Below are 10,476 nucleotides of genomic sequence, written 5' to 3'. Positions count from 1 at the left end.
GTATAGGATATTTATAACGATGCACTTTACCTTTTAAGAACAAATAGATGCTTGGGAAAGATAGACCTGATATGACATTAATATTATAGAATCAATATATATGAAATTACTATATCTGGCCTTTTCCTGTAAACAAATAATACAAACCACTAGCACAAATAGTAAAAAGATATTAACTTGGTCCTACTTAGTCAACATAATTTATTTTTAGATGTATATACAAAAATTACATATGTACCGGAAATAGTAAAAAAAAAAAAAAAAAAAAAGTCAAACGCTATTCGGACATTTTAACAGAAGACTGAAAGGGAAAATGTTTTGATTTCTTGATTTTGTTTAATTTTAATAGCATTCTTATCATAATGTATTGCATGGGAAATCTGTGTAAAAAGCAGCTAAAGTGATTTGTAGTGCACCATATGTCATGTTACTGCAGGAGGGTTTCTAATATTGTATCACCTCCTCAGCAGAACAGACATACACACTTATTACTCTTCTAGCCATAGACATGTAGTTGTTGGAAGATCCTCCAAGGTGATCTTCCAATGCTAGATCCAAGAGCCTCAAAGCCAGTCGGGAAGAGCACTGATCATCCTGTACTGGCATTGCATCCACCAAATTATTGTTTCATGATTGATCAGCCTGGGGTGTTTACACAGGCCACATGAATGCTATATTTATAAATTTTCCAATCTGTTATATGACAGATCAAACAATTATAATCTCATTTTAAAGAATAGTGTAGGCCTGTTCTTGCCACAATCAAAGAAGCCCCAGTAAATTCGAATTAATATTTTGTTAAGCTTATTTTCAGTGTGGCATCATTAAAACCAGCCATATTTACTACAATCAGATTGCACAGTTGCTGTAAATCTCCTTTAATTCCACCAACCTTATATATTCGGAGGAGCCACCTAAACAATCTAGTTTGCATTTAAAAAGACAGATCCTTGCACTACATCTAGTAGTTGATTTTCTAATGCAAATCCATATGAAACAGGACAGTTGCAAAGTATGCACAAAGCACAAACCTAAAATAATTACATTTACTACATTTTCAGGGTTTCAACATCAGGGAAAACACCTGATTAGACAGTGCTCAATTGTACATTTCTCCCCTACTTCTGCTTAGAAGACAACATTTTGGGTTTACTCTAACTTTCACTCCTGGTGACACTGGTGAGCTAGAGAGTGAATCCTGACAGTAGTTCTAACCTCCTTGACATTCTCAATAAATAGTTTTAGTTATTTATATGTGTAAATAAACCAAAGTTTATGATGTCCCCAAACTACTAATAAGTCTATTTGTGCATTTGTGCACAGCAATCAAATATTCATTATAGAATAAAGGACCTCTTTTTGCACACAGTAAGAAACCAATTTTAAAAGATGACAGCTGTAGAGTTTTACATTTATTCAGATACAATCAAATGCATTTCCTATAGCAAGATATGATACAGATACCATTAAATTATTGTATTAATAATAATTAAAAAAAAATTAACTGATGTTAGAAATTCATTTGGATATACCTGTTCCTGCTCTTAGGCGACCTGTTAGATTAGTTTTATTCTAGGTATGATTGTGCCAGAAGCCTGTCACTTGCAATGCATTATGAGCTGGCATAGTGTACATGTCAGTAGATTGGATTTGTTTTAGAATGAGAGCCTCAAGTGCATATGACATTTTTGACATATTAATGATGTTTTCCTGCTTGTTACAGCTGTCCCTGCCTCTAACACCCACACAGAGATATTCTTGATTCCTTCACTGAAATGTATTTATATCACTCTACTGACTATATTATATACTCCCCAGCTGCCCTATTCATGTACAGTGTTATATAACCAGACAGGTTGTTGATGTTAAACTGAACATATGATGACAATCAAAACCCCATTTATTCCATCAGGTTTGCCATTATTGGATAATACCAAGATAGAGAGAACAGGCTGGCTTGTCTCAGTGGTAACAAACATTTTACTGTCCAATATCCAAATCTAGTGGTCAGGTTATTATGGCTGCCTGTGTCCATTACATTTTACTATTACAAGGAAAGGCAGATCTTTCAGTGGTGACACCTGTCTAAGATGTAATTCCTTCTGTGAGAAAGAGTTCCTCTCTCTTCTTGTATGTCATTAAGGCACAGCAAGACAACAAACTGGTTCCCTACTCCATCAAAAACTAAAAATAAAAGTTTCATTTCAGCTTCCAGCCTCATCACAACTTATTGACCCTAAATGTCTGCTGCAGAGGAATGCCACTGCTCAATGTATGGTCTTTCTGCATTAGAAGCACATCACACGATACCAAGATGCATACTGCTTGAACATGAATTATGGATTTACTTAGTAGTTGATAGATTCTCATTTACAAACCTCCTAGCAACAAGTGAAACTTAGCTATCAAATAATTTGTATTTCTGCCCTTCTGATTTTAACATTTTTACAGTCTTGCCACACAGCAAAGCCAGCCTGGTGACCTCATATTTCTTTACTGCAGTAAAACAACATGGTTCGGTCATGTCCCTGCCTACAGCATTTGACTGGACTGTGAAAAAGCAGCAACAAAATTATGGAGTCATCCCTCTATCTTTATTAGAATTAAAAACTTGGTAGTGTACCCTATCACACTAAAATAGGGAATTGAACCCTTGAATTTAATGCAGTATACCAAAACAAATGGGGCTGTTGTGTGCCTGCAGTGCAGGAGTATTACTTGCTACTGTTTTAATGCATTGAGTTGCTATTCATAACTAATGGCACTGCATTTTGCTGCACTTCAGTGTAAAGGCCTTAAATGATTTTTTCATAATGCATAATAAAGTTCATTGGATTTTTTTAATGCCTCTTAGAGGTTAGCTTTAATTGTAAAGTCTAGAGCAGCCATTCTCAACCAGGATTCTGTGGAACCCCTGGATTCCTTTAGGGCAGGGGTCGCCAAACTCCAGGCCTTTAGGCCAGATACGGCCTAGCCGGTAGTTCGTTCCGGCCTAACGCCCCCTGCCTGATCCGGAGCTGGAGCTGCTATGTTCCGCCGCCGCGGCAAATAGAGAAAACTTCCTGAAGGTAAATCCCTCTCCTCCGCAATGCATACGGAGAAGAGGGCTTTCACTTCAGTGGGAGTTCCCGGGTGGCGGGCAGAGCCATTAGAGCTGGTACGGCCTAGTGTGCTCCCGCCCACCCCATAAATGGCCGACTTTGCTGACCCCTGCTCTAGGGGTTGCCAAGGGATACTCAAACTGTTGGTTTTCGTGCTACCACTGTAAGGGAAAAATTCTATTATTTGGCCAACAACCTAAGTGGCTTTTTCTCTCTGAGCCCCAATAAATTGGTTATAGCAGGGGTTTTAAGATACTTGATACTTATTTTATGGGTTCCTTGGGGTAATAGGTTGAGAAAGACTGGTCTAGAGTAATATAATCCTAAATTTTTTTTTTTTTTTGGTTTTAAATGGTAAAAGCAAATGTGAGGCATACTGACAAAATGACTACAAGGTCTTTTGATATAATGAAGTACCAACATTTCTGACAATAACTATTCAACGTGCCCTGGTCTTCTCCTGCTTAGTAATTGCCTGCAGCATCTGTGCATTGACCACATAACCCGCATCACTAATACAATGGATGTTTGAAATATCCAGTAAACCGTAGTAACCAGTTGACAATCAATTTTGACTTGACTTGTGCAAATTAGTCAATGAAATTACACCTCTGGTAAATCTGGGCTTAGTATACAACAAACTGATGTGAGCACACCTTGCTATCTTTGCAAAGAGAAAATGTGTTTCCTATATTGAAAAGAAAAAAAATCCTCTTTTTTGGAGATTTTCAGACCTTCATATGACAGGAGTTAAGCTGAACTTCTGCCTCTGGCACATATGACTTACAACATACTGATTTGGTATAAGAAATTTTGGAGTTTTATTTTTTAATTTTTAGCATGTAATGCGCTGTAGGTTAACATACATTTATTATATATATATATATATATATCATAATTACATTATCCTAAGAATGAGTCTTAAAGATATAACATTTCCAAAAATATACCATACATAACATTATGAACATATATTTAAATACATATATATGGACTGGATATACGAGTTGTACTGGGGATTGGGACTTGTTTAAAATAAGTATTCTATTTTTTTGCAATGTCGCCATAACTCTGGACCTTTTTTGTAATGAATGTTAATGAATTAAAATATTAGATTTTTAATATTTAACTGGGAAAAATGTTTTATTTACAAGTCACTTGATTTCCACAGTGTTCTGTCAATGTTCTAATGTGCACTACTGAATTCTATTTAAAATTGTGCATTAATTCTTCTATTTTTATTTGAACTTTGTATTTGATTGCCTAAAATAAAACCATACATGGAATGTGACAAGTGTCATATTTGCATTCCCAGATGTGATTTTCAAAGTGTTTGTTTTAATTTAGCTAATGTTTTAAAACTGAAAGATTTTTGATAGATACGAATGAGCATTTTTATGGATTTACGGCAAAGAATTTTCCCTGGGTTAACTTCCAAGTTGGTGCGTGGACTGAAAAACTGTAAATAAATAAATGTTTCCCATAATGTAAAAAAAAAAAAAAAAAACAGAAAACAAAAAAAGAAACTAAATGAAATAAAAGAAATAAAAAATATTAATGCATTGCCTGTAATGGTGGTGATCTTTCTTTTCTTTGCACACAAGTATAATGTGATGAATAGGAAACATACAAATAATACAAGAAATGCATTACCACAACATAAAATTTAGAGGCACATTATCAATAATCGTATGGCTAAAATCAGCAAAGTAAAAAATAAGCGAACACACAACAGGTATTTTTGCCAAGCATGTTTTCAACATATCTAAATATTAAAGTTTTTGGGCATAATTCCACATGGATGGACCCAGATGCTGTCAACTTTTCAAGTTTTGTACACTATACAAGTGCTTCACTATTTAGTAAGTTTTATAAATAACAGATGGCATTTCAAATATCTTACCTCTGTGCAGTTGTTATAAAGGACAATGACTAAATTATTATTCAGGACTGGGCTTGCATGTTTATACGCTGTAGACTATTACTGTGGAACAGTAGCAATTATCTGAAAATCCCCCCCACCAGATGATTATTTATTTCTTCAAGATTTGTAAACTTGGGTGTGTCTGCAAAGGTTGGGAGCACTGAGTCTGCAGGGACTGCTTGCATCACATTGCTGGAACTGATGACATTATATCCAACATTGTGGCACCAGCAGAATTCTTAGTGCTTTTTTATCAAAGTACACTATTATGACCACTATATTTTTTGTTCTACAAAGAACATTCCATTAACTTGTAAGCTGTTAAGCTGACCAGGTAAATTGTGGTGTTGTCCAGTGCCATTGTAACATGTTGCCAGCCTGTAGTAAAACCTTCAACTTACCTCAATGGAATCATTCTCTAGCTGGCCCCAGAGGCTTTTTGGATCTGGATGGCAGTACTGGCATTTTGTTACATTACACTCTTTTGGCAGATACAACGTTTTTTTCCCGTTTAAGCTCTGTCAGGGGTCTTCTGCAAACCAACATGTTTAACAGCCATCTCAGTAAGTTACTGTTGATGAGTATCATATAACTTGCTTAGCCACAAGATTTCAGTGGAACATTTAACTTTATCACTGGTGACCTTGACGCATTATTGGAGAACATATGGTGTCATTAGATGAAAAATAACTGAAAAAAGGGTATTCTTGAAGGTCTAAAGCTTTTTTTTCAACCAAAACCAGTAAAAACCCACAATTTGTTAGTTGTTTCTCAAAAAAACATTTTTATAGATAAATCAACATGTAAATTTCTATTAAATTGCTGTTAGTATAATAACTATTTGTTCTTGAGGCTTTAAGGAAAAAAGTGAAAGCTCCTAACTTCCTCTGTTTAAAGACCGGACAACATACTTCAATTAAGGCGGACCCTAAAATGTAGACAACCCTTTTATATCAAGTAAAATTATTCTTTTTTTTTTTAATGTAACACCCTTTTTAAAAAAAAAAAGTGATCATTATTGCCTCATATGTGGTTTCTCATTACAAAATGCCTTGTGTGCTAGGTGGACTTCTATTGTACTAAGATGTACTGTTCACTTCTCTTTTGATCCTGTAACTGTAAAGCTATGTATCGCATTATACTTGTTTTCTACCTGTTTTTTTTATTTATTTGTATTTTAGTTTTGCCTTGTTAATTTTGTTTTTTGTTCTGTAAAAACTAAATAAAGAATGTTATAAGAAAAAAAAAGGTGAAGCACCTCCTCTTTCTGTCTTGATAACAGCGGCAATCAAGACAGAATAGGAGTGCAGAGCCTCCCTGGATACCTATGGTCCCATGAGGCTTTTTGCTGCTCTTTCTGAGCATGCCCAATGTCGGGCATGTGCAGAAGGAACATTTTCCTTCACTGAGGGGAAAGAGATGCCAATCTCATGGCTGCGCAGTGGGATTGGCACTTTTGCCTCTTACATCGGGCTACGACACCTGATCTCGTGCCTGCACAGTGCAAGATTGGATGACATAGCCAGAAGGAAGAAGAAGACCAATGATGGAAAAGAATTCCAGGACAATGCAGGACTTGATCAAGTAAGGTCCAGTACAATCAAAGGATTTGCAGAATTAAAGGTGTGATTGTTTTTATTTTCCAGTTTTGTTACAATGCCACTACATGAGCTCAATGATCCAAGTAGCTTCATATTTGCTTCTAAATTTCCAGAAATCAGCTTATTCACAGATAATAGAAGGTAGTAGTACTTTAATACAGGATTAAGGTATAAATTGAGGGGATTCTCACTTATTCCATCGATTGAAAAAATCTTCTAAGCAGGTAGGTTTGATTAAAGTGTGAGATCTGGGTAACATCTGGTAAGTAAAAACATTTTTATGACATCTATGCAATACATATAACAAACACAAAACTTTTACAGATCTAGAGCATTGTTAATAATTTATAGACATAAAAAATGTATATATTGCACTTACAATAGATCTCAGAAAAACATTGCTTGTAAGTGGCCTAAATTAGTCTGCATTAGGGATCTCATTAGGTGGCCAGTTGTGGAATCTGAAATATAGCCAACAAGGTGTAATGGAATGCCAAACAAGAGTTCTTATAGACCTGTTACCTAGGTGGCTTCTTGGCGTAACAAATAAAATTTATGAATGTATTTTATAAATTGGATAAGGCCAATTAATTTTACTGAATTTTAATGAGAATGTATTGCAGAAATGAACTGAATACATACTTTATTCATTTTGACAAAACACTTTAAAGTAGATGTTAACCAAATTAAAAGGTTATGTTCAATCTTTTTAAATTTGCAGCTTTCTTTTTTTTTTTACTGCAATTAAGGTCTTTTCAGGAATTTTCTGATAAGGGATGACAACTCTTTCCCAGTTTTTACCTTGTCAAAGACTACAAGCGGCCTTGCTGACACACACTGCACATGCATGGTCCACCATTGTTTGTTCCAATCAGGCTGCTGCCCCAGAGCAATGACATGCAGCCAACCCTGACTATAGCTGAAAAGGTTTGGAGGCTTCAATATGGCCAACAATTTGAATTCAATATTAAATGGACATGGTGGGCTAAATACAGAGTAAGTATGCACATTTTCTAAGGATTTTACTCACTCAGATCAAATAAAAAGTTCAGAGGGTTGGGGGATTGCGTTAATACATTTTAAAAGTAGGCTCGTTGTGAGATTGATTTTTTGAGTTGGAACTAGAATAGGATTTCATCCTCTCTAGACTATAGACAGAAGGTTAAGAATGTCCACACCTCAAAAAAAGAGTGAACATTCATTTCAATTATCCAATCGTACAGATTGAAATGAAATAAAAGAAGTATATCTTTATTTCTGTAAACATTCTCAACAACTTTAGTAAATCAGCATCTATGCATATTTCTAATGATTACATCTCTTATATAAACATCAGTTAAAAATCAGTGCAAACTCAGCATTCATTATCCAAATCCTTCCTTTCTAGGTTGGCCAAATTTAGGATCAATGTTTGATTTAAGCATGAGAATTTTTCCCATACATAAAACAAGAGTTATTTGCGCTAACATGGATTGGTCAGCCCAGGATAGCTCTACAGATATGTGCATTCTTATTCCTGGCGAAGAACTGGGCTATATTGGCATGAAGACTGCTGAGGTAATTGGATAATTTATCCTTAGAGATTTTGAAGAACATGGAAGATTAATCACATGCCAAAATCCTGCTGCTACTGCAGCTACCAGCTGTGAATGAATGAATGCCAAGGAGTGAGCAAATTAATGAATGCCTATGAAAGACTGGATGTTTATGACTGAGCGTGCCTGCAAGAAAATGCCAAAACTGCCCAGTGAAGGAATGGCAATATCTAAGAGGCCCTCAGGAAACTATATGTCTTAACTACTAACAGCATGACTTGTAAAATAATAAGCCTATTTTTCAGGTCACATTTGTGCTGTATATTTTTATAACACCAGAATACTTTAGTTAACATTAGGAGTAACAACTGTCAGAGCACTCCCAATTACCATACAGTCCGATATTACATTGGGTTTTTTTTTTGTGAACTAAACTTTTAAATATGTCCAGGCATACCACCAGGTAAAGGAACAGCTGCATTTCTAAAATGTGTTAGATGCATGTTTAAATAGCAAAATTATCTGAGAGGCATTCAAACTCATCTCCAACCAAAATTCTTTCTGAGTTTTGAATGGAGTGGGGTTATGTTAGAACTTCGGTAACATTCTTGTTGGTGCATGTGATTTCATGTAAGAGATGTTTTCTTTTGTTTTTCCTCAAAATGAAATGCACATATAGTACCTACGCAGGGATGTACCTGTACCTTGAAAGGGAGCTATATGCCCCTCTCTGAAAATTTTCAGTGCTGCATTTGTGCAAGCTCTGTGAATATACAGTATATAATACATTTCTGTAGCATTTGCACACACCATGCTGAACTGGGTATCTTAAGGCCTGTTACCCCACAACAACCAGAGATGGTTACTCTAGGCTCAACCTTCATTGGATAAATATTCAATGACACCTTGCTGGGGAGAGGTTTCTTTAGAGAACAGCATCAGCTAAGTCTTGAGTTGTGAATGCAGAGTACAGTAAATGTAGCTCCTCCAGCGGTATTCTCAATTTGCACATATCCCCTCAGGTTTTGGGGGTGGTATTTTTGGCAACCCCTTGGTAGGCCTATGAGTATTACCCCTTCTGCATAAAGCCCAATATTCATTTTTTACTTTTTAATTGAATGTAATAAAAAGGATCCAGTTATACTTTTGCATGTAGTTACTGAAAAATAATTTTTTGTGTATTAAACACAGTAACAATCACATAAAGTGATAAATTATGAGCTCTATACAAGATTTATGTAAAGAGCCATAAAAAGGAAAGGGGGGGCATATGTAACAGATAAGTGCACATACTCTGCACACAAATGGTTATTAAAGCAGGCTACTAAGGCTACCCCTGCAAGGCAAGGTAAATGCCCATTTATGTCTAGGTGGGATCGTAAAGAGGAAGTTCACTTGCATATGCCGTTCCCTCAGAAATCAGTGTGGCTCCTTTTTAATCTGACCTCTGGGTTGTGGATGGGTTTTCACCATCCAATTCTTGTAATTTAGAGGACTATTGGTCCTGCAAGTATAGCAGCTGATGTCAGTACCTATGACTGCAGCCCAAAGTAGCTTATTGAGGAGGCTGCAACGAGGAGAAGCCTATGGAGTATGCATTCTCTCTCTTTATGCCACTCGCTCTTCCCAATATAAGGACATAGAATTCTTGTGGTGCAGGCAGTAGCACAGAAACAGTAGTGCATGGAAATTTTTGTGAATCAGTGAGGAGAGAAATCCTGTGGGAAAGAACCAATAAAAAAAAAGAACTACCAATAAAGAATGTCATCAATATTTTTACAAAAATTTGCCTGGAAGCATTTGTTCGGGTAACTGAAAGCATGTTGTACGGAAACAGAACTTGAAGAAAAGTCTAATGCTAATCTTATAATAGACTCCTGGATCTGTTAACTTGCAGATTAACAATACATTTCTAATCTTCCTAATTGTATACATGTAGGCTTCTGATTTTAAATGTGTTGCAGGGACATGGTAGCCAGTTAGTGACTGATGTATAATGAAAGCATCCAGGGAATGGCCAAGGGGCCAAATTCCTCTGGTTTAGATGATGAATGAAAAACAGGCCTCCGACATGTCTTTAAAAAGGATAGATACCTGCATTATAGACAAAACTCTGACGTGTGAGGATTTATGTTTCCATATATGATTACATTTACCATCTGGACCCAGTAGCATGTGTTACCTTTTAATGATACATACATGTGGCGATTTTGTAGTGTAATTAAACATTTTTGACAAAATTGCAGGGCAACCAAATACCAAATAGAAAGACTGCATGGAGAGTGGATAAAACTTATCATGGCAGGAAAATCCAA

The sequence above is a fragment of the Pyxicephalus adspersus genome, chromosome 5, assembly GCF_032062135.1.
Source record: "Pyxicephalus adspersus chromosome 5, UCB_Pads_2.0, whole genome shotgun sequence".
In the NCBI taxonomy this organism is placed as follows: Eukaryota; Metazoa; Chordata; class Amphibia; order Anura; family Pyxicephalidae; genus Pyxicephalus; species Pyxicephalus adspersus.
Note: the sequence above shows the minus strand (reverse complement) of the source record.